Genomic DNA, 26,648 nt, shown 5'->3' with positions numbered 1-26,648 from the left:
TGCAGTTTGGGAGATGGAGAAGCTTCCATATCACCTTTCAATTGATCCATAAAGATAACACTGACTCTCCCTCACCAAGTCAGAGTTAAACTTACCTATTGCCCTGTTATTTTAATCAGGCACAAATATTAAAAGAAATAAGTTCAGACATAAAAGAATTATTACTTAGTGAAGATTACTCTAGAATTCTATCTCAATCAAGTATCATTATTGATCATTCTTCACAGTATATCAGAAACACCTCTCAAACCCATTTTCAACAACAGACATTACAAGAGACGGGCCCACCCCAACCCCTGCAGAAAGATTCATGGAAGTTCATGAATTAACTGAGAAAGAGAAGAAGAATTGCCAACAATTATTGAAACAATAGAAGTGGAACTATCCTTCTTGCCAGTAGGTGCTGTGTAACCCTTTGGCTGTCTAATATTGTTCCATTTCCCAAACATCAGGGTTAGCACACCATGCAAACACACAACCATAACCAGGATTGTTCCTTTTCTTACTCATACTGTCTAAAGTGGAGTTGCCTGCCCCCACCATTCCTAAAGTAAAAAGGAAATATCTGCATCCTCCAACATGAGGGAGTCTCCACCCCCAAAACGCTCAATTTCAAGAGGGGGTTACATTCGCCTCCCACACCCAAGAGGGAGGCATCTGCACTCTCCCTCACACCCCTCCTGGGAGATCATAGAAGAAATATTTCAGCATGCAAATGTACATCAGTAGAAAGCAAACTCAAGACAGTGTCTATAACACTGTGCATGTATAAACCAATGTCTTTTAGTTGAAAAAGGGCAGTGAATAGAAGTTTTCTGACCCCAGTCACTGCTTTCAAAAGTGACACAAGTTACTTTTCCCAAAAAGAAATGATTTATAGTAATATAATTTCCTTTAGCCAATTTTTAGTTGCTTGCTCTCCAACTGCTATTCAGCATTAAGCATTTATCCTGACTGGGAGTGAGCAACAGAGGCTTGGGAATCAAGAGTCCAAACCATCACATCACTACATTTATGTATCAATTACGACAGATTTGAAGGTGTCTGTCTCTCCGATTAGTAGACTGCCCATGTCTAGGTGTGGATTGAAGAGCACAATGATTCCAGGTCATCACGTTCTTTACTCCTCACTTTCCTGTTAATTGGGTCTCCTCCCCATACATCAAACAAAAACCAAGACAGACACCCATCTCAGATGAGGCCAAACAGGTCAGTATATGGGACAGATTCAAGCTCACAAGTCAAGGCAAATCATAACCTCATGCAAAATGCACTTGTTAAAAAAAAAAATCAGGCAACACTACCCTTCCATGCTGTCACTCATAAAGATCCCCTTCATAAAAACATCATTTCATTTCCACGCAGTAAACACAGACATGAATAATGTATCTTTTGAGAAATGAACTGCTAGACGCAGCAGTTCAACACAAAAAGAGGCTTCTCAAATAAGACACTATGTTTCAACTACTGCTAAATAGCAACATCCTAACAAAGCCAATATCAACAGCAGCTAAATCCACAAATTCCTGATTAAATTAACAGGTTTCCTGTACAAAACTGTGGATCACTTTCTAATCTACATGGACAGAGAAAGACTATGCAACTGAGAAGCTGCATCACTTTTAACCTGGACGACGGGTTATTTGACACGCATTTTAATTTTACTTCTTTCACGCAAAAGGAAAAGTGCTTATAAAGACACAAACAGAAACTTTTCAGCACCTATAATCACCGGAAAGCTTCCCAAATAGCATCTGAAGTAAAATAAATGTCAGCAGAACCAAAGAGTGTTGAAATGGAGTGAAGTAAAAGGAATTGTATGAATAGATAGTCTGAGAGGTAAACTCTGATATAAGCACTCAATGATGGATTATTTCACTTATGTAAGATCGAAGAGCATGAGTATTAAATGTCCCTTGAAGAACAAGCACACCATTACATTAAGAAGGCATGGCAATAGCTGATGATTGCCTACTACTTGACAGAAGGCATTTACAAACTTTTTCTGTCAATCTAAATAAGTTTTTAAAAGTCAAAAGAATTGCAAAATTCTCTTCCCTTTATCAATGAATGAGGGAAATAGTTTCCTGCAACCTCTTTTTGGATGTTTTTAAAGCTTCATTGGAAGTTGATGACCTATTCTGGGAGAGCTGTTGTGGTATGTTTGCAATTCTCTCACCCATACATGCCTAGCCCTTAAAATCTCTGCAATAGTGCACAATATTGGTTCACTTGATGGCTCTGCGAGAATAAAATTCAAAATCCTGCTTCATCATATGTAAAGGTTTTATGATTCAGAAATTGAGACTTGGTTGAAGCAACTAAATCTCCTCGTTTTATTCCCTTACCTCAGAGCTAGGAAACCTGGGTTCAAGTTCCACCTGCTTCAGAAATGTGTCATAATATCTCTTAACAGGTTGATTAAAAAGAACTAAATTAGTTTGTGACAACCAGCAGCCAGTACCCCTGCATTTCTGGTTGACCTAACAATGACAAATCCACTTACTCCACTGAAGGGCTCTGTGACCAACTGAAAGAAAAAGGTAGAGAGGATGCCGTTGAGTCATTTCATCTGTAACCCAAACGTAAAACTGTCCTATCCATTTAGGAAAAGAAGCTCTTCCTGGGAATAGTTAAGTCAGCAACTTGGATGGCACATACATTTACTTGAACACAAATGTTTTTATCTTCACATTGCGACAGCCAATTTGAGCTCAGATTAAACACCCCCATCAATTTAATGGAATGAGATGTTATATCCAAATCATGAACCCAGAGTCTACTTCAGCACCGCCCTTTCATAAACAATTTAACACTGGCCTCCTTGAACAATCCAAATTTGATAAGGGAAACGATCAAAAGGAAATAGTGTCTAGAAATAAAATTTACAACAGATGTGAACAAAATCATGCAAGCTGCGTTCTCCACTTTGAAATGTATTTTCCCTGCCATTTCTAGTCAGAAATAATATCTCATGAATGCAAGAGTCAGTGGGATCAGACTTCAAGGCACATTTCAAAAATGAAATACATCCCATTTGTGAAAAAGCCATTTATCAGATTATCAAGCCTACTGCATCAATCAAACCAATTGTTCAATTTAATTTTAGTTACCAAAGGTCACTTAAGCACTGATAGCAAATCCACCAAGAAAACACAAAGTATTCTCTGGTCGCAAAAGAGAACAGAAGCAAATGCCCCTATATTTAAAAGTTGTAGAGCATCACTGTACCCCCAATATCCTCAACAGATAGCCACATTTCTTTCACAACCTGTAAGAACCAGAGTGTGAAATCAAGAAGGGGAGTACGTCTGTTAATTGTCTAGCACCTTTCATATCCTCAGGATATTCCAAAATACTTCCCAGCCAGAATTGAAGTGTACCCACTGGCAAACATGCAAAAGGTATGATCCTATAAATAATGACAGGATTAGACATACAGACATGTGGATTGGGAGTCAGCCCCTCAAACCTCACCATCATTCAATGAGATCATGACTGCTCAGTTTGTGTTCAAATTCCACATTCCCATCTCATCCGGACAACCTCTTGCTTATAAATAATCTATCCTTTCCCTTAAAAGTATTCAATGAAGCAGAGTGTTCAAAAGTCACACAACCCTCTGGAGAAAAAAAATTTCTCCTTGTGTTTGTCTAAAATGGGTGACCCTTAATTTTGAAAACAGTGCCCCCTTGTCTGAAATCATCCACCAGCGGTAACATCCTTTCCACATCCACCTGATCAAGACCGTTCAGGAACTTATACACTCCAACTCACCTCTCACCCCTATAAACTCCAGAAACAAAAAAAAACAGACCCAGTCTGTCCAACCTTTCATCTGCTCATCGAAGTATTAGTCTAGTAAATCACCTCTGAACTATTTCTAATGCATTTGCATGCTTCCATAAATAAGCAGACCAAAACTGCATACTGTATTTGAGGTACAATCTCACAAATGCCCCTTATAAATGAAGCATAACATCCTTATTTTATTATTGATTCCTCTCATAGTAAAAGGTAGCATTCTGTTAGCCTTTTTAATTATTTGCTGGATTTGTACACTAACCTTCTGTGACTCATATACTACAACACCTAAGAACATGTTTTGGCAATGCTGGTTACAGGATCAATATGACAGGAGATTCGGAGCATTGTCCCTTCAAATAGAGCCATAGGATCTTTCACATCTACTAGATAGTAAACACTGGAACAGGAAAAGGCCATTTGGCTATTCAAACCTGCTGCCATCTTATTAAATAAAATTTGGATGTTAACATGGACCTCATGAAATTGCCTCATGATCAAAAATCTAGTCAATCACAGTTCAGAAAATGTACATTGACTCAATATTCACAGCATTGTGTGGGAAAAGACATTCCAGAATTTCACACCCTTTGAAAATACGCATCTCCATTTCAGTCTTGACTGGCCCAGATATAATAAGTTTACACGCCTTTGTATTGTATTCCTCCAAAACAGGAAGTGAGACTATCTGTCTCTGCACTAAATCAAATGCCTTTATTATTCAACTATATCACACACAGCTTTCTAAGCTCGTGAGAACACAAACCTTGCTATCCACACTAATTAAGCAGTTAATCCATGATGTCAGGCCTCAGTTTACTATCTCCTCTGAAAGATGACACCTCCGATAATGCAGCATTGCCTCAGTATTGCACTGAATTGCTCAAGTCTCTGGGAGCAGAAGATGGAACCCCAGGGTCACAGAACTACCACAAAGCAATGGTCAACTTTCATGTTTCAAACCACAACTATATCAACTTGCTGTTCAATGTGGTTAACGTGAGAATTGTAAAGAATCAGGAAATACATCACTTCTATCTTTGCGATACTTCTGCAGTAGCTAACGTGCCACGGATGTGGAATTTTCTGAACCCCGAATAACAAGATCTATACCCAGCTGAAAACACAACAAAACACCAAAATTATCTAAAAATTGATGGAATGTTATTCTACTTTCCTCCTACTGATGCAGTATTGAAGGAGTGCAGCATTTCTTACAGTTGAGCGATTATACCAAAGCCCCATTTGCTGGTATAGGTACAGATATAGTCCCACAGAAATTCTAAAAGTTCACCCATATCCTAACCAGATTCATCCTTGACCAACATCACTAATTGTCGTCAGTAAGTCCCTCATTCTATTGCTGTTTGGCAATATTACAACATACAAATTGACTGCAACTGTGCAGGTAAATGTGAACGACTGCACTTCAAAATCAACTCAACGGCTGCAGTTGCAATGTCATGAAGTGGGAAAGATTCTATGTCTAATTTTACCTCTTCATCTTTCTCTCCTATCCCCGGCTGACTGGTCTATGTTAGCCTACAATTCCACATGCACAAGTCACCTTTCAATACCGAACGAAGGTTTCGGAGAGAAGAGAAATTTAAGACTTGGGAGCGTTTCTCAAATTGTGAGAGGTCCAGTCAGAATGCACAGAGAGAAATGGTTCCCACTCATTAAAAGATGAAAAGTAAGAAAGGACAAATTAAAATGCATTTGCTTTTTTCGCAAATTACATGTGTGAGAAAAAGTATTTGAGCACTGTGTGGAGAGGGCCTGGAACACAAGGTGTAGAAGTGTGGTGAAGGAAGTTCAACTGAGGTATTCAAGAGGACTTTAGAGGCCCATATGAATAGAAACATTTGCGCAGGGCACTGGGCAAAAGAATGACATTAGGTCATAATGCTCATTTGATGAGCTGGTGCAGATTTGATGGGCCAAATGATCTCCTTCTGTCCCAAAACAATTCTGATGATTCTGTGAATATGGAACTGTTTATTCGAGAACAAAAGGGAATCATAGCTGAACCCAATTAACCTTTTAGACAGGGACCACCTTTGGTCAATAGCCACCGATTTTTAGGAAATGGGAAATCTGGTCAATGTATCCCTTCTTAAACCAACAATTTGTTGAGGTGTGCACCTAACGGCCTAAAGATGCGAAACTAAAACTTGGGATCATATTCGTCTGTAGTTCCATTTTACAAAAGAGATCCACATTATTATCTAAGACACCAGAGGAGTTTGATTAAACTGAATGATTAAATTCTTTTGAAATGATGCAAAGACAGAAATGTGCAGCAAAACGTAAGATTCTGCACCAAATCTAGTGTTCCTTTCAAACCAGAGAATATAACAAACTATATTAAAGCTTCTGCATTGAGAATCACTCAATAAATCGACTTGGCTCAATAAGTTACTTACTGAAAATGGTCATTTACTATATAATAAAAGGCAGACCCAGAACATATAAAAAATTCACTTTGTAGTTTTGACATTAAGTTTTCCCTCCAGAGACTCATGCCATGTTAGGTTTGCTTTCTGTTCCAATTTCATCTAAAAGAAGTCTCCATGCTCAAGAATGCAGGTTATTAGCTGGAAGCCACTCAGTATAGGCAGCCCTCCCTCAGAACAAACACCTCAGCTGTTCACTCTTGAAACAAAAGGTGCTTTTTTTTCTTCCCAAGGGTCAGCATATTTTAATCATATGTGTGCCTGTTTGCGCATTGGACCCAGGCTCATTCTAGTTCTTTGGGTGCTTATAACTCTCCAAACAAGCTCCACATTGTTTTGCTACACCAATAAACGACAACTCCCCACACTGACACACTTTAAAGTTGCTTAAATGGGCCTTTTCTTTTTTGATATAGAAAGCTTGTATTCTACTCGCTTTGTACATTATAAGAGGGCTGAAGCAGAGCATTGTTAGTGAACTATTTCACACAGGATTGAGGTGAAACCAGTGCCAAAAAAGAGCAGTTAATTCAACTAAAATCTCTTCGTACATTCCCGACAGTTTATAATCAAATACAACTTATAAAAAAAAAGAGTAATTGTGGCATTCCACCCATACATAAACTGCAGAAGCAGAATTTAAATGTGCAACTCTACAGCACATTGGAGTTCCTGCTGTTGGTTGTCAGATCAGTTCATGTGGGAGTCAAATGTTTGAGCACTCTTTAAATTTATAGCACATCTATAGACAGACTATGGAAAACAATGGAGTAAGGAGGAGGTGGAAAGACTCATTCTGTAAAATATGTGATCTATCCAGTTCCACTTAACTGAATGACTCGTGGAGTAGAGTTTATTTTGAGTCTAAGTGCTACTTTCACTGCATAAAAAATTGGATACCTAGTTGAAACCAACCATTAAATGGTTGGGCAGAGTCAACCTGGTTCTTGGCTTACAAGGGCCAGTACCACAAATCTGTCATTAGATTTTGGACTCATTGGCACGAATTGGCTTCAGAATGTCTGGCATAGGTAACATTATTAATGTTGCACCATCAAAACTAAAAGCAGGAGGTGCTGTCCGCAAAACATTGTTGCTTCATTGTGAAGAGAGGTTTCCAATTGTTTTGTGCCCGACTTCAAAGTGGTTAATGTTCAGACTGAATGACTGAAATGAAAACACACCAATGAATTACTTTCACTCATCAGTCAGTACCACTGTGTAACCCAAAATGTACAGATATCTTTGGGTTCTGGATGGTACCAAACGCATAAAAAATACATTTCTCATCATTCATTATTATGGAGACTACCAGGCATAATGAAAGATTGTGACAATTGCTATTAAACATTCATAGTTAAAATGCCCCTTATTCACTGTGAACAGTAGTGTACATCTGCAACGGTTTGGAAAGCACTGAAAAATCAGCAGATAGTATAGCAAGATAACTGATCAATGTCTGCATGTTTTATTATCACTTTAAAATGAAGTCAGAAGTCACACAACCGTATTTATTTGAAATCACAAGCTCTCAGAGTACTGCTCCTTTATCAGGTGAAATGACTTATGACTTTCTTCACCCCAATCCAACACCGGCATCTCCACATCAAGTTTTGAAATGAGACAGAGGGAATTTTCTAATGACATAATTATAATATATTTATAAAATCTGGAAAATCATTTCACTTCAAGCTGATCCTTGATCTCTAAAAGAAAAGTCAGACTGGACTTGAAACATTAACTCGGTTTCTCTCTCCATAGATGCTGCCAGACTTGCTAAATTTCTCCAGCATTCTCCAGGTTTATTCCTGGATTTCAAGCTTCAGATTAGTTAGATGGTTGTAATTCCATTTCTACTCAGTCAAGCTATTGGAGGGAGCACTTGGAAGAAGCTGAGCTTCTGAGTTTTTAAGGTTTTATTCTTTACAATTGGCATTCAGCCCCCTCATTAGGTGACCATCATTCATATCTAAACCTCAACAGTTATTGGTGACTGTGAAAGGGCTCAGAGATGAAGTCGATGCTGGCATCTTCTGGTTTCTGCAGATGTCATACTTGTCCCTTTGGTTTCGATTAGCTGAAAGCTAAACAGTGACTCCATTTTACTGTATCCAATCCAGAAATGCCTCAGTCACCTATAGCAACGACACTACCTGCCCATACATTGAGATCAAGCACAAGAGTTTTTCATGATTTTCTGATTCGTAAACGGAGACTTCATCGAAGCAGTGAAATCCCCTAGTTTTATTGCAAGAATCCATCTGTCAACAAAGCCATTGACAGTCTGTGATGATGTGCAGAAGAAGTTAGCCATTTGTTTGATCAGTTAGCTTAAAGAAAGATGATGAAGATTAGTTAACCACCATTGACAAAAGAAACATGCACATGTATCTACAAAATAAGAATGGACACGGACGGACACACTCTCTTCTACTGGAATAAAAACCAAAATCCTGCTTAGTCATATGGAAAACATAAGCAATTTACATTTCACAGCTGAAATCAGCAGCAAACATAAAAACACATTCTGTTAATATTATAATGCTACAACCATGTGGAAGCTAGTGTTTTATTCCAGTTAGTTAAAAAAAAAGTTGGGCTTTTTAGAAGTTACAAATACTTTTGAAATTGCTCTTATCTTGTGTCAGACAGAATTAAGCCAATACACTTTGCTAAGCCATAGGTTAGTCACCACTAAATATAACAAAACATGCAGAAATATTACCAAGTACTATAGAGACAAGGAAGGATCAATTTCATTTACTCTCAAACTCATCTCACTCTTGATTAATTTGAATGAATTGTCCTATTATTAAACACTCAAATGCTTCAACACAATCAATGTCTAGGCCAGGACATTTACTGTATGGTGTTTCTATTATTCTGAACAGTATTCAAAAGGAGTGCTCTAATGTAAACAACATTCCTTTTTAAGAAGTGTAGTACAGGAGTTAATAGAAGGAACAGATGAGACAAAACAGTAAGTTGTTAACTTCAAGAAAATTAACATTGCTTATGTAAATGAATACATTTTACCACAACATGTGAGACACAAAGAAAAGGAGATTTTTCTCCAGTTCAGAATGGCAATATTAGCCTCAGTGGAACAACAAAATCCTTGAGCACCAGATTTCACCAGTATAACAAATTATCAATCAGAATCTCTCAAGCAAGCAGTCACAGATCATGTTGGAAACACCTGTGTTCACCTGCTTTTTATTTGAACAACACGTGCAGAACTCAACAGATATATCAGTCCATAATTGCACACCAGGATGCCTGGCTGTACATATCATTTGGAGGTACCAGTGTTGGACTGGGGTGGACAAAGTTAAAAATCACACAACACCGGGTTATAGTCCAACAGGTTTATTTGGAAGCACGAGCTTTCGGAGCACTGCTCCTTCGTCAGGTGGTTAAGCAGCACTTTGAAAGCTAATGCTTCCTAATACACCTGTTGGATTACAATCTGGTGTTAAGTGATGTTTTAACTTTGTCTGTGCATAGTAACTATCTGTTGCAGTTTTTTCTTCCATAGAGAATAACTAATCACACATTACCCGGTTATGAATTGATTTGACGAGCTGTACAAGAATATCCACTGCTATCTCAACTTGTTGCAGACAACTTCTGGCAGAGCCTGCATTAAATGGTGTGGTTTTGAAATCACCTAAAGCCAACATAACAGAGTGTATCCTTGAACTACACCATTAAGTCACATGGAGAGATGACACTGAATGACTGCCAATCCAAAGTGGATCCATTATTAAAAGAATACCCCTACTGAGGACATAGCAGGAATGAAAGTAAGAGTGCAAACACAATGCAAAACAAAAATCAGCAGTATACAATGTTCTGTTAAAATCTACAACCCAAGAAGGTTTGTATTATTTGACTGTGTTGTCACAACACTTCAGTGGTCCAGGACATTCAGCCTCGGACCTTCAGGTGACCATCCTCCAAGGTGGACTTCGGGACAGGCAGCAGAGAAAAGTGGCCGAGCAGAGGCTGATAGCTAAGTTCAGTACCCATAGGGAGGGCCTCAACCGGGACCTTGGGTTCATGTCACATTACAGCGCACACGCGCACACACACTTTGTGGGGTGAATTTGTACTTGCAGGGTTACTTTGTACTTTGCTCAAAAACTGCATGAATTTTTGTAAAACTCCATTATCTCACTTTTTAGATTGATTCTAATCTAAACATCATGGCATAGACAGAGAACACAGGGGGCCAACACCTTCAACATATTGTCGAGCTATCACCATTGTTAACAGCTAACCCAAGAATGCAACTTTTTAAAAAACGTTTTTGTGATTTATACATGAAAGAAGTGAAACTATCACTGTATTCTAACAGATGAAAGGCTTAACAATCAATTTTTCAATGTATAATTTCAGTTACATCACACTGTAAATTTTTGCTATAAATTCTGTTAGGATTGAGCCCTCCATTATCACCTGATGAAGGAACGTCGCTCCAAAAGCTAGTGTGCTTCCAATTAAACCTGTTGGACTCTAACCTGGTGTTGTGCGATTTTTAACTTTGTCACAATGAGAGTTGCTGGTTAAATATGTGAAGCTGACTAAACTCAACACAAAACTACTTTGGGTTACAAGCAACATTTTTTTTTCCCTTGTTGGCCTTTTCAAGGAGAATTGAACACAAATATTATTAATTCACTGGATCAATAAGAATCAAATAGGGGTTACTTCCCACACTACAGCAGAAAATGGAAGGAACATTTGGATGTAATGCCAGAGGGAGCATAGAAAAGCTGTGATCAGTTCAGATTTGCAAACCAGTGATAGCAGTTTCTCAGTTGAAATGGGTTGCTATTGCAGCTATGACATTAAGGCAAGTATGGAAACTGTTCTGTTTCCAATTGTGCCAGGATAGTCACTGGCACAGGACTAATGCTGCTTTGCCCTTGCTTAGGTTTTCATTTGGGTGGGTTTGTTATTAGCAGATTGCTGTAATGGCTCTCCTACCCTTTATTCGCCATGGCAACAAAAACACACACTTTGTGCACTCTGATGTTAAGCTTTTGCATCTTTTGCTGTGAACAACACATTTCTGAACCAAAGAACCTTATCGGCCAACACAGACTTGGTACCAGAACTGTTACAGCTCCATTGTTCAGATAGGTCAAAATCTATTGAAGGCAAAGGGTTCATTCATTGTTACTCAGAAAAGGCTGTCAGTATGTTTATTTGCACTGGATCGACCAACTCATTTTTCAACACCAGAGTAGCTTCAATACCTGATGACATAGACACACTTAAACTTCAGTTTCTCCGAGAAAGATTTCTTCCCTCTTGGTCAACAAAGAATAAAAAGGTATTTTGTAATTATAATCTAGGGTTTTTCAGGAGCTGGAACATTTTTAAAAACAGTTTGTTTAACCAAAGTAATACAACGCATGATTATGAATAACCATCATCAACCAGTGAAAATATTTTATGTGAATGTTATGCTTTTTGCCTGAGTGAACCTTTGTAACTGTTTAATTTACAACCAGTATGATCTTTTTTCTTCTTTCCTATAGACAGCAGCAATTTTCAGTGGATTTTTGTTTCAAAAGGGATTCATTTCCTCAAACACTCCCCCCACCGAGGGTTGAACGGGATGGCGAATGGTGGAAAATAATTGGCATCAATGGCAACTCAGAATTCATACAGTGACTAGCAAAGGTTCCAGTTTGACCTACTATCTATAGTAGGTGCACTGCAACTGGCTGTAATCTTAGCTCAGAGGAATGGAAGATCAGCCTAGGTTCCAAATCATTGATGTGATTTAATTTAATTTATTATTGTCACATGTACCTCAGCACACTGAAGAAAGTGTGCGCAGTACAGGCAGATCATAACATACAAAAAAGTCACAGGTGATTGCTAACCACCAATATAAGCCACCCTCCACTGGAAATACAGAAGATCAGGTTTCACCATGATGCATACGCAAAATTCATACTTTTGCCTGTCAAAAGTAACCAACCTCACAAATGAATAGTGCCTGTGAGAGTGAGGTTACCTGCGGAACAGGGGAAAAAAAGTGTCAACCAGAACTAAATCCCTTTAGAAAGTAAAAGGTGGTTAGAAATGAAAGGCTATTCTGGGGTTGGGGAGGGCAGGGGATAGACGGCAAGAAATAAAAAGCTGACGAAACGGTCGTTGTGTGAAAGCAGTTAAAATAACGCAAGTGGGCAAATGGAGACTGGCCAGAAACACTCAGCTCCAGTAGCGAGCCCTCACACTGGTCAAGAGCAACATGATTTAGAGTGCCCACCATCCTGCGTGAAATGCTGTTTTGTTAGAGCCTGCTCATAGACACAAAGTCTGTCTTTGTCTCCAGCGGAAAAAGGAATTTTTTTTTCAGGGCCTGACCGAGTTTACATGACACTCCAGCACTCTTTGTAAACTCACATTTTCAGAGTGTCGGACAATGAAAACAATCCAGATAGTCACTTGGCATTAGACAGTTGCCTCTCTTAAACAGAGAGAAAAAAATGCCTGTTGGAAGAAATTTTAATGAGGGGGTCATTGGAAAGGGGAAGCTGGAGGAATACACTGCAGCCTGACAGAGGGTCTCTGTCAGACTGCAAACTGAGAACTCTGAGTCAGTTACAAACGCTTCAAAATAGTCCCTTTTTTTAAATGCCATGAAAACAGAGCGTCTATGTCTGCTTCACATGGGAAAACATAAAAAAAAACTTCCTACCGTCCGAAATCATCGCAATCAAAGGCATCCTGTGCTGCCACTTGCATTTGCCTCCACTTGTACTTGGTCTTTGAAAATATATTTGGAGGTGGATTCCAATGCTTTGAGAGGGCATCACCTCATATACAGTACATTACATCACTGCCTCCCAGCCTAGCTGTCTAATATAAGTTCATCTTCAAATCATTTTAGTATATGGCTATAGAGGAAAGCATTTAAAACAACAAGATTAAAGAATAGACGTGAAATTAAGATGAAAGACCCGTGTGCCAAAAATGTTATTTTCCTTTCTGCAATATCACTAAGCTGATACATCTTTTACAGAGAGACCCAAGTACCTGTTCGTAAGGTTGGTGTTGTTTGTACAGGTTACGGGATTTGAAAGTTTTCAAACAGGAAAGTCTGGTTGCTCAATCCAACCGATGAGGTAATGATTATTTAAATTGAGTGTTAAAAACATCTAACTGGGACAAAATGGGTCTGTTCCATTTCCTTTTCTGCATAAAAGTCATAAATTTTTTAGTATTCAAAAGCAAAAAGGTTTGCAGTAGAAATATCCCACAAGGTGATGATATGTCAGTCTACATGCAGATTATTAGTCAGTAAATATGCCAGATGCAATGTCTGTTTTCTTCTTTCTGCTCCAGATTTATGACGGCTCCATGCAGCAGAAATGTATTCATAAAGCAATGTGTGTGGAAAAATGTTTTTTTTAATAGAACTTTTGGAGTTCCAATACACAGTCAGTATCCAAGCAGTCAATATGACTGCTCGCCTGTCAACCCCCACATGCCATAACACAGCTCCTATTCTACGAGCCTTAGTTAATCTGTTCTATGGACTAAAAGCATCTTTGTGTGATCACTGGCCCTTTATCCATTCTCCCCTTCCAAAAACAGGATCTGTCCACAACCTCCAGACACCACCACAACTACCTGCTCAACCTTGTATGAGAGAGAGGGTTTAAAGGCTTAAACGTTATTCCATCTCAGTTGTCTGCAGAGTATGCTCGAAAAGAAAGAAAAAAGGGCAGAGAATTCTTTTCATTTTATTTAGCCACAAACATTGCAGATTGAGAGGGCGAGCGAGAGGAAAAAAAGTGGCAGATTGTCTAATAAGTTGATATTTAATTGATGATAAAAGTTATTTGGGGATGATACATTTCTACTAGCTTGTAGTCATTTTAAATCCTTGCTGTACTAATGTTCAACGAAGTATAGAAGTGGCTATTCAAGATTATGCATCTCTTTTGTGCTTTGTATACTTAAAATGTCACAGTAACCTCTTGGCCCTGGTGACTGGGTCTAGAGTTCTTTTTGATCTGACAAAAAAAGTGTATACACATTGAAAATGGCAGTTGGCAACAAAGCATCTTATTTCATACATCTGTCAAAACCCTAGCTGCTAAGTCCCAGCCACATATAAACTTACTGAGCTGGAGAAATGCAAGGGTTGAAGAGAGGGAGGGGAAGAAAATCTTGAAAATGTATTTTTTTTTAAAAAACTGGTCACCCTTGGATTGTATTGCTCATGGATGAAAACAAAGCAACGCATTCTATTCGCGTAATCTTCTGTTCGTTTGTTTGAAAGAGAGTGTTGTGTGGAGAATAAAAGATTAAAATGGGAGTGGGTTAAAGGAGGAGACAAGAGTGTTTTCCCCAGTCATTTCTCAGCATCAATTTGAGTCATGACACTTTTCTTTAAAACACACACAGGGCTAATTGTAATATTGCCATACAGTTAGCCATACACCTGAAACTAGGTGGAAACAGGAAAATAACCAACTAACATAGTTAGAGAATACTGGGCAGCCCAGAGGCTGCAAGGCCTCAAGTCATACTCTTGCTACCACCAGGATGGAGTTTAATATTTACCTGAGAAGGCCTCTCCTTCCTGCAGACCACAAGTCATTGACCAGCATGGACATACCCATTTTAGTCAGTAGTTAAAATGCCAACAGGGTGTCAATGGCCTCAACTTACTAATTAGACTCCAACCTGAGTCAGACAGGTGCCATAGACACCTGAAGATCAATGCCCAGTTAAGATGGATATTGGTAGGAACCAAATGAGAATGGGTAGCAAACTTTTCAGTTTTAACCCATTGCACTCAATTGGTTAAAATCACTCCCCATACAAGTTATCCTTTTTTGTATATGTCCAAGTTTTTAAACTTATGCATATTTCTGGTACTTACTTGTATTGTGTCACAAATTTTTAAAATGTGGTCAACAAGTAGAGTTACTTATGCTTATACAGGACATATGCCTGGAGAGATCGACTTCTCACTCCCAACCACACACAATGCAAACAGACAGGACAGACATGATGGTAAACCATTATTTAACCCTGTGCCTAAACCAGGGAAAAGAAAAGAAAAAGCCCTTCAGTCTGTTGCTTGCCGGTTTATATTCATATGGCAATAATGACTTGTAAACATAACCTGCTCTGTCACATTTCACCAGTATTTCTAGTCCTGTATTCAGATCCACATTTTCCAAATGTGCAATCAGGGCACAGAACCTTGCCAGGAAATTATGGACATGCTCCCATGATTTTCCTTCCACTTCAAAATATTAAAAAAACCCCATAGAGTGTGCACCTGTGATGATTTCCTGAAATGCACAGCCAGCAAGCAAAGCTCACCACATGGAGCTCAGAATCAGAACATCAACCCCACTGATCACACTGGTAACACCTTCCAGCTTTAATTTAATTTTGGGTGGACTGTTGAATTCTGTTCAATACAATGCAAACTTTTGCCATTGAAGAGTTCAGCATCTCACTACAAATGCAGTTCTGAAACAGGCCACCATTAAGCATATGAAAAGAAAGTTCTCTCTTCTATTCTCTATTTCTGTGGAAGCTCCTGGCTTCCAGTAAAATTAAAAGGAATAAAAGAATTCACCAGATTGGGAAGCACCAAATGTTGCTTAAAATAATTGGACTTAATCAGCATTCTGTTCTGAACTTTCTCTTTCACACAGCAGGAATTCTAACATACACAACTTCACTGAGTTCATACATCTATTTTATCAATTCATACACAAGTTTAGAATCTGCTCATACTTAAAACTACACAACAATTGCATCTGGGAATTAATCTTTGTAACAGACGTGCTTTATATATGTTAAGAAACTAATTTATAATCATATGTGATTTATGTGGATAGGTCACATGGAATTTCATGCAACATTTTCAGACATAGCATCTTAGAGAGATTATGAAGCAATTTCTAGATATCTCTTGCAATGATTATAACTCCTCTTTAATGTGAAGGAAGATTAGATCTTATTTAATGTGACAGTTTAAAAACATCACACAAGATGCCATCATGCAAAAAGGTGAGACTGATTGGATGTATACTTTGTCCATAAAAAATTGACGATACTACCTATAACAAAGGGGTATTTATTTCAGTAATCAGTAACTGTGTGTTGTCAGTCACAAAATAATTCATAAATATTTTCAACACATTTCAAACATTGAGAGATGCTATAACAATGTTTGCTTTTTTTTAATGGAATCAAATAAGTTATATCCAAAAATGCTTTAACACAAATGAAATAAATACAATAGCAATTAACTGCAGTAAAACTACTGCAGTTTTAAACACCTTGAAAAGTTTCAGATTGAAAAATTGGCCTAAAGGCACAACTACTAACAAAGATGATTATCACCCCAAGGAATATGGTACAGAGGCTACATAAAAAAGTACAGCTACCCATGTCACCACAAGTGTAGTGGAAAGGAATCCTTATTTACCCTGGTTCTGAGCCCAACATCAAATCCTGGGGATGCAGTCATTTAAATTATTCAGTTCATACTTGTGGTACCTGCAAGAATACTTCAATTGTGCCCATCCCAATCTTTTGTAAGTGGAGCCATCCACAGCCACCCCTAGCTATCTTGTACCTCAAAAGGCTCAAAGAAAATTTTTAAAAAAAACTTACTTTTCTGTTTCGGGGGTGCCACTTCAGATTCTAATTCATATTTTGGTGCCAAACTTCTTCTAGCATTCTCAGAGTTAAGGAATATAATTGCTATAAAAATGCTGTTGTCCAAATGTTTGTGCTGACACAGGTTTATGGTATTGTGCAGGTGCTCTGTACCTCAAAATGTCTGGGATTAAATATTCTTTTAACAAGCAGCTCTTATGTAATACACCATTCCCTCGGACTTCCTGTCAGAGATCTGGAGACCTTTCAGTACTTCTTTCCAAGTCATGCTTAGGATCAGCCAAGTCCAGCTGAAGGCAGCACTGTTTCAATGAATTAACATTTAAAACATCATTCATTTAACCTCAATCTAAACACAAATATTATGGGAAAAGAAGCATCTAATAGTCCAATGGGGGACTTTGCCAACATTGGTGTGGGAGCAGTAATGCAATGCTGTTAAAAAAAACTACAATCTGAATTCTTCACGAAATGAAAAGATTATCATTGCCTGTATTAATTTGCCGAAAGACTAATGACTTTGAGACAGAACTGGAAAAACAGGCTTATACTGTAGTGGTGACATTTGGAAATGTTTATTTACCCTGAATGTGTCAAAACACAACCACCATTGTTGTGAACTTTCAAGATGATTAATCACAACTCTTCTTTCAAACAAGTATAGACTATTTGTCCCTTCACAAGTATATTACAAATAAGAGCCCTCGATCATCATTTGATTCAAAAGTTGCACTTTCAGGTAATAGGAAACCTGGTGAACTGCAATGTTGCCTAAAGCAAATGAATACTTTCAAATAATTATAACACTAGTTCCAGACACAATTTAACAATCATGATTACAGCCAAGGTCAACAGAGCCTGGATGCACAAATTAGTTCAAGGAAGCTACGTGATACTTGCATCTTATGTCCAACTCCCCCAACAGAAGGGCCACCCATGTCATGAATATATTGTTAAATTCTCTCTAGCTGGGGAAGTTCCACAATGTGCTGCTGATGTTGTAATTTTGGAACACTTGATGTACACTTCAGCACAGACCGGAGTATGGCAGCAAAATAAAAGTGACCATATTCGCTAAATTTCTAAAAGCAGGCTTTCTCCTTTACCCAAAATAAGGAACAACAACACAAACCAAGTTTTCAATAGTTTCTCAACAAGTACTGTTTAACAATACTGCTCCTCTGGTAGTATGAGAAACTACCTTTGACTTTTGGCTGTATGCCATTGCATCACATCTTTAGTTATCTGCTGCTGCCAGTGTTGACGCTTGCTCTGGCACAACATATTATTTTGTCATAAAGAAGACAGGCTTTCAATCACTCAGATTGGTTTGGACCATTTGCAAGTTCAGAGGTGTAATATCTTCCATGACATTTGCTTTGTGCCTAAGCAGCAGTACACAGATGTGTGTATGTTTTTTTTAAAATATTTAAGTTAAAACAAACACCTTCTTATGTCTGTCACAAAAATAATTTGCTGGGGAAAATCACCAGCTACATGAATGCTTTCGCTTCTGTATGAAGACAATCATTCAGCCCATTAAAGTGCTGAGTGAAATTATGTCAGGTGGTCCAGGAGGTGGTGATCATTTTTGGTTGCACTTGGTTAGCACTTACAAGTGCAGACATCTGCTAAATGTATAATTCATATAGAATAGCTAATATTAAAAATTGGAGCTACACTAGGAGTGATTGGGTTTTCAAACCAAGTTCAGAAGACAATTCATTGATGAGTAGGAGAGCTGTATTTTGGAAAAAGTACTTTTGTTCCATGACAGAAAACTGTTTCCATTAATTCTACAATACAAGACATCAGGTTGTCAGTCATATTATAGGTTACAGTGACATAAACATTTAAAATTAAACTCACACCAACTGACGGTTATCTATACTTCTCCAGTTTAGTCACATCCATATATTTCATATTACATGCACACACAAAATATATACAAATTTGAAGGTAGCAACACAAATCTAAACAGTGAAGAAAAGAAACCATGTGCATCTGATGTAGATGAGTGATCTATAGCCAAAGGAAATTAACCTTCTCACTAACTATAGTTTAGGGAGGCCCAGTACTGGTGTGGGATTGATTCTACAATGCCTACCTGGTGCCATGATAATCTGTTTCCAAGGTGTGAAGCCTTTCAGATTTTATGTTAGATTACCAGAAACTGAAGAGACTAACCATCCTAGATCTCATTTGTGATCCTGTAAAAACAGGTGTTTGGTCATGGGACATCAATCCCTTCCCCCAGCTCCAGGAAAGAAAAGGAAAAGGAAACCAAAACAAAATCTCAGTTGTCTGCTGACACATACTATGTTACCTCAGAAATGACGTTTGTGCTGTGAGGGACATGACAAGTCAAATAGGGAAACGCAAAAAAGGTCCATTTCATTTGAGGTGGGGGAATGTTACATGACAGTATAGACAGATCAGCACCGCACTCTCGACTCTGATCTCCAGCATCTGCAGTCCTCACTTTCCCCTAACAGATCAAGATCCACAAAATCACACTTCAGGATTGGTTAGGTCTCAAATGTACCAATCTATAGTATTGCAGACTAAAACACCCAACAATGCACTGTACGTTCATAATGACACTATCAATACGCTGTCTAGTGTAACACAAATCTCAAAGCATTGTAAAGGAAAGGGTTGAGGGGTTTACTCCCACATTCTGACAGGGGGATTTCTTCAGCACTTTTCAGTCAGAGGGGAAAATCTATATCTCCAATGCCTATTCATGGTCCATTCGTGAATCTTGTGAATTCTAACAAAGCTGAATCGGCGAGATCACCAGATGGCATTCCCTTTTAAATCCCGAGTTTGAAAAATGCTTGATCAGATGGTAACCGACTGGCGTGTATATTGAAGCAGTGCTGGGGAGACAGAACGGTCAGTCCAAAGTCTCTGGCATCCGCAGGCGAACGGTGAAGTCTGAAGTTGGGAAGTAGGGGACACTGCTCCCATTCGCTGACTCCTGCTCATCCTATAAAAGCTGAACTGTACAGTGTGCTGACAGGTGCATGTGCAAACCTCAGTGCATGGGTGGGAGGTTGCCAACAATGGAAATGAGAGCTATTTGACTCTGGACATTCAGACCAGGTCACTACCCCCACCCATGGGTAAATGTTTGTGTGGTGGGCGGGGACAGGAGACAAGGAGAAAACAGCTCGATTGGTCCCAGAACCGCTAGAGGAGAAGCCAGCTTGCAGATATCGTTTGAAATAAATCCACATTAGCCCTGATGCTTTACTCAGCAAGCTGTCCAGGAGCAACGACGAGATTTCACTGAGTGACGCCAGCTTATGCCAAAACAATTAATCGTTCTTTTGAAAACAAAATGTTTCCAAAAATCCATTCTTATTCGTGAGAAGCGCTGACCTTCAAGCCCATGGGAACACCGAATGAATTTTAGTTGGAGGAAATTCGAGGCTGAAAGCAAGTTTTGTCATTTTTACTTTTAAAAAGGGTACGCGGCATTGACAATGATTCTGTTTTCAAGGCCAAGACAGAGGCTTTTTTTGTTTTCCTTTAAACACTTTTTTTAATCGTTTGGAAATGAAAAGATGGATGCAAAGCTGACTCTCAGATCCGAAATCAGCATTTTTAACCCACAAGAATCCTGTGTAAGTCTACCTGAGCCACGTGTACATCGTAAACCGGGAGGAAGCTGGTTAATTATGCTTTATGTCATAGCAAGCAGCGAGGAAATAGTTAAAGGCAGGAACCCGCTAAAACCCAGTTTGAACAAACTCAGTGAAACACAGTACAATGTAACATATTGTATGTGCGTGGAGCCATATACTGTCACAATAACCCACTGTAGCACTCACTCTTTCAATTAAGCTTCATCAAAGGGCCTTTGTAATCCATTAATCTTGAAAGGCACCAGATAAGGGGTTATTTTAATAAGATATTGCCCACGTAAGTGATCAGCTTCAACAGCTTCGTTGTTTGAAAACAAAAGAATCAGTCATCGATTTCAATACCTGCTGAATTACCAATACTGTACATTTTTTGTACTGAAACACACTTACCTTTTAAACAACGCCAAAGCAAAACGTAGTAACAATCCACATTATTCTACTGAGAATTAAATCCACATCGCCTCCTCTAATACATCCCAGGGTCTTCAATACATCATCTGGATATAATATCCTCGGAGTTCCATCTATCCCACTCAATGGCGAAGTTAATCCATATGGCAAGGGCATTCCAAAAGCGTGCAACATATTCCAGGTTTTTTTTTGGAGGGGGGGGGGGGGGGAGGGGGAAAAAAAAGAGGGGAATAATTTCCTAACAGCCATCCGCATAATTCCAGATAGAAACCACAATGCACATCTCCACGCTTGATGATCCTGACCATGATATTTCCATGTTTCTGATACAAGAATACACCCCAAAACACCTCCAAATGAAAACGGTCCAACTCCCAACAATCCGAGCAAAGTCCCGCAATAATTTTCCATCAGCAGAGCCAATAGTCCCTTGTGAGCTGCAAGTGCTTTGAATCAGTGATTCCCATCATCTTAACTCAATATCGCATCAGTGTTCCCAAACGTGCAAGGGAGCATCCAAGTGTGTGTGTGTGTGTGGGGCAGCGAGGAAAGAAAAGAAAGAGGTCAAAATAATCCATCATCTTGAAAAGAAATCCACATATCCAGCCATCTGGTGGATTCCAATAATCCTACGAGTGTTGTCACATCTGGGATGGTGGTAAATGCATACACAAAGGTCCAAAGATTCTGGGTAAAAATCGTTCTAGATGTTCAGTCAGGAGCAGTCGGCAGCTGTTGCTATTGTCCCTGGCTGTCTTCCTTCCAGCTCCAGTGAGTAGTGTCCTCTTGGATGGAGCTGCATCCCCAGGTTTCTGTGTGTAGTTTGCAGAGAGCGGAGCTCCCTCTCCGCCTGGCTGCCTGGCTGCAGCGACTGAGTGTGACGGTGAACCCTACACTGACTATAAAGCTAGGCGCTCAACCGAACCTGCTGCACCAGCGGCCACTGAACGCAAGCCTTCTCCATCTTCCCCCCGCCCCCTAATGCGACCTATTAACCAATCCGAGACAAACGGGGGGCGGGGCTTCGGCGGGTACAGCTGCGCCCGCCGGGAATTGTAGTTCGAACCTGTCAGCCAGCCGGCGCTGAGGAACTGTGCAAGGAACTACAAAGACCGGCCGGCAGCGCGCAAGCGCACGGAGACCTGACAATACCCAGCCCCTTTCTCCAAGGCTAGTTCAAGGTGGGTTTACTCAGCCTCTGAGGTAACCTATTTAGGGGACCTATTACTAGTGTCCCTGTCTCCGAGCTGAAAAGACCCGGGCTCAAATTCCAGCCTCCTCTAGTGTGAAATGAATAGGTCAATTCAAAAATATCTGGGATGTATCCCAGTCTCCTGGTTGAAATAGCAGTGTATCAACCTCTTCACTGATCTCTTTCACACTGTGACCATACGTACGTTTACACAGGAAAATTCCTCAGATCAGTATGACGAGTTTTGAGAAGATTTGTAGCTCAGATGACCTTGAAGATGCTATATATCTTTTATTTTGAATTGACAATGCAACATATGATCTGCAATTCTCCACACACTAAATAAAGCTAAATTGCACAAATTCTGATTGACTGACACCCTCATGAATTGATAAAAACAAGCAGTTTGTGCGTTGACACCACAACCTTGACAATGCTCAGAGCTTCCTCATGCTATCATGTTTTACAATTATTGATTCCGACAAGTTAAAAACAAGCCTTTTTTAAAGAAAATGTACGATTCTAAACATTGCATATTTCAAGATGGTCCAATCATATAGTCTGTACTGTGGGAAATGAGGCCATTCGGCCGACTGAATCGGTCCCGACCCTCTGAAGAGCATCCCACAACATCCCCCACATGTACCAAGAATAATCCACCGAACCTGCAGATCTTTAGACTGCGGGAGGAAACCCGAGCACCTGGCAGAACCCCAAGGCTACAATCGAATCCAAAATCCGTTCAGGTTAAATGGATACTCATGACAAGTAACACCTTGTGATTAAAAAAAAGGTATTTACTTGAGTGGACTTACAGTACAGTGCAATAACACGTCAGGCTACTGCACTGAATGTAAAACCCCACAAAATCAAGTGTGCATAATAATGTGTTCATAAATACAGAACTAAGTTAAAATTTCTCTATTTCAACTTAGCATTAAAATGATAACTGATAATAGCGTGTAAAATAAATAACTAAATGTAGACCCAGCCGCACAGCCAAAAATGTCAATCATTTTAGGTCAAGAGAAATTAATATGTTATCTGTTAACAAAATACAAGTCTTTAATTTAAAAAAAAATCTCCTTTTAACCCAGCAATAAAACATTGGCTCATTTTCAGTCTATGAAGACTAGAAGTATTTATCCCCTGCTGAACTGCTTTAGATACATTTAAAGGTCCGGCTTCAAAAGCTGTGCATTTAAAAAAATAGAATAAAATCACTTTCTTACAATGCTGGGCTGTAAAATGAAAGGCCCAGTGCTCCCTGTTACATGTGAACATTAAATATTATTGTTTGGCAAGTAGGCTTTTATCGTGTTGCCCTAGGCAGTGCCTTAATAGTTTGAATAACACATGCACTAATCAGTATCATTCCTGTGGATCACCTCAGAATGAATGAACTTTTGTTCAGCTACCTTACGTTCAATTCCTACTTGGCCCGGGGCTTCCATTTCTTTTCGGTATCTTTAAAGTGTTTAGCACGCAAAAATATCATCTCAGAAAACATGGGAAGGACTCATGGATCCGAGCAGCTCACTGAGCCGCATTAAAGCTGCCTCTCGAGCTAAAACAAAGGTAATACATCGGAACGAAGTTACCAGACGAATGTATGAACAATCATTGTGAAATAAAAGTTGCCAAATTATGGCACGATTGACTAGACAGTCTCCAGTGGCGGAGCTGCAATCATTTACATTATTCAAGGATTGGAGCTAATTTGGCTACAGTAGTAGGGTAAGAATGTCTTGGATTTTGACTGAAGTTTCAGGGTGCTCCGGATTTATGTAAGGAAGGTTAGCTGGTCTGGCTCGTGATGAAAGAAAATTGGAAAAATCCGAGAATGTTAAACTCCAGTCCTGATGTTGCGAATGACATTGGCTGGTTGCCATACCGTCTAGTACCTGAGCTGCACGCGATGCTGTCAAATACCTGGATTCGATCACTTTATTGTCTGGTTACTTAAAAGTTTGTACACACAAGCTTGCGTGACTAGAGCTGGCTGCAAACACAAAGCAATTGTGTTCAGAGTTTCTCGCGTGCATTGGAAACCAAACCCTCCTCGAATTCTTCCAACCCCACTACTTCATAACACTTTCCCAGAAAACAGATTTGTATTTAGTAATTGCCATAATCCCGACTCTAAAAAAACCAAACTTCAAAACGTTTTACCAGTTAGCTTCAAATACAATCTCATCAGTCAATATTCAAGGGATTGGAACACCTCCGAAAAGCAGATTTTGAATATCTGCACAGTTAAACCAGGGAAGTTCTGCATTGGAAAGAAACGGTAAACAGGTCTTGGAAATACCTGAGTTATATGTTAGTCCTTTAAACGCAAGTATTAAAAAGTAGGTAAACAGCTCTATGGGTCACCATTATGCAAATAGACAATTTTGATTTCCATGATGCCTTATTTGGTGTCTCCACAACGCTTCATTCAGACTCTGGCGAACAAGTGTGCCCTTATGCTGCATAAAATACCCACGGAGATCAGAATGAAAGGCTGTTATAGTTACTCATTAACTGGGTCTGTGCCAGAGATCGCCAAGGGCAGCAGGAAGAAAAACTTTATTGCTTGCAAAAAAAGAAAAACTTTTGAGGTCAGCTGGTGTTTTTCCGAGACAGGTACATTCATAATTAGATTTTTACTTAATGTTGAACATCTGGATCGTTTGTCGATGAAATGCAACAAGAATGAACCAGTGATGAAAAATGTCCGAGTCTGCTTTTAAAAGTAGCAGAGGTCACAGGTTTGGGATGTTTTGCAGAACTAATCTCTGCAACTTGCTATAATTTATGTACAGACCCCAGTTGTACTGTTCTGGTACTGCTGGAAGTACATGTTCAGCAGGTGGACAGGGTGCCGAGTAAACACATTGCTAATGACCAGATGGTGTCGAGTTTCTTAGTTTTGTTTTGCACCTGTTGTTCCCATCCAGACAAGTTGATAGTATTCAGTCATCCACATCATGTGGCTTGCAGGTGATAAAGGTTCAGGAGTGTCAGGAGATGAGCTAAGCCAATATCTTCTGGGAGTTATGGCGTGTAAGGGGCTATTCCAGGTAAGTTTCAAGTCAATAGTGACCCCCTGCATGTTGCTGATGAGGGAGCTGGCAATGATGAAATGACTGAATATTAAGGAAAGGTGGTTAAACTCTCTTGTTCGTGCTTCAGTGTTAAATATGGACGCTGTTCAGATCCTGCTGCATGACGACACCTAATGCTGCAATGTCTGAGGAAGTGTGAATGGAGCTGAAAACTGGGCAATCATCAGCAAGGTGTCCTCACTCTTGACCGTGAGAATGTCATTGCTAATGCAGTTGAAGATGGTTGGGTTGAGGGCAGTTCTGTCATGAGGAATATCTGGACCAATGTCTAGGGTTGATTGGTCTCTAAGGAATACAACCATCTTATTTTTGCATGACTCTAGCTGGAGAGGGTATCTACCTGACCCCCAGTAATTTAGGATTTCTTTGGGTCTCTTTCATGTCAGCTTCATTCAAACACTCTCTTTATGTCAAGGGTAGTCATTGCCTCCATATGTCTGAAAGTTTAGACATATAATGTGCAGTTGACTAAGGGAATAATGAGTTAAATGGGCTAGCTGGAATGCAATCTGATAATTTTCCTGGTGGTGGAATAGTAATAAAGTTGTTTACACTTGATGTTTTCACTGTGTTTACACATACACAAGATGGGTGCTGGAAATATAAGCACTATTACAATATAACCGTCCTGCTGGGGAAAAGGGCAAAAAACTCAATCTGATCAACAGGGAGCAGGTTACTTGTGAATAATACTGTTTACCACTGATTCCCATGACTTTAGTGATAATTTGGGACGAGGTTAATTGAATGGTAAATGAATAGGTTGGATTTGTAATACAGATTGTGGACAGTGTATGCCTGTGCAAATTTCCACATTGCTTGGTAGAAACTAATGTATTGCCATGCTTGAACAATTTGCAAGCATGGCTAATTGCAGAGCACAGGGTCTAAAACTGTACAAATCAGGATATTGTCAAGGCCCCATAGCCTTTACTTGTTGTGGAGCACTTAGCTGTTAATGGACCCTATGTGGAATGAAGCATCTAATTAACATTTTCAGCTGAAAGTAGTTAAAAGTGCTTCAGCCGTGCATTTTGTTCATGCATGCTGAGCTCTGAAATTATTACAGCTGTTGATATTCAACTACACTCCTTCTCCCATTAGTTGCTTAATCAAAAACTTACATTTATATAGCACTGTAAATACAGTAATAATTCTGAGGATTTCAATCAAACAGAAATCAATGCAGATCCAAAAGGGATTTGAGGAGATGTAACCAAAAACTTAGAAATTGGTAGGTTTAAGGAACAGGAGTAGTTTGCCCAGGCACCGGAGGAAGTGGAGAATTGATTATAACGCCAGAAGTGAAGGGATGCTGAGCTCTCTGAGGTTTGGGGAGGAG

At 39.3% G+C, this 26,648-nt stretch overlaps 1 long non-coding RNA gene across 1 annotated transcript in view; it reads right to left on the bottom strand.

Moving 5' to 3' along the window:
- LOC122562205 (uncharacterized) overlaps positions 1–21,847 on the bottom strand; it is a 237,528-nt gene extending 215,681 nt beyond the window's left edge. The window contains exon 1 of the long non-coding RNA XR_006315261.2: positions 20,984–21,847. This is a non-coding gene — a long non-coding RNA (uncharacterized LOC122562205). The remainder of the gene's footprint in view (positions 1–20,983) is intronic.
- Positions 21,848–26,648: the final 4,801 nt, after the last annotated feature.

Source organism: Chiloscyllium plagiosum, unplaced genomic scaffold (genome assembly GCF_037043375.1).
Source record: "Chiloscyllium plagiosum isolate Xiang-an unplaced genomic scaffold, Cpla_swu_hap1 HiC_scaffold_25, whole genome shotgun sequence".
NCBI lineage: Eukaryota > Metazoa > Chordata > Chondrichthyes > Orectolobiformes > Hemiscylliidae > Chiloscyllium > Chiloscyllium plagiosum.
This window is presented reverse-complemented; position numbering and strand designations above follow the sequence as displayed.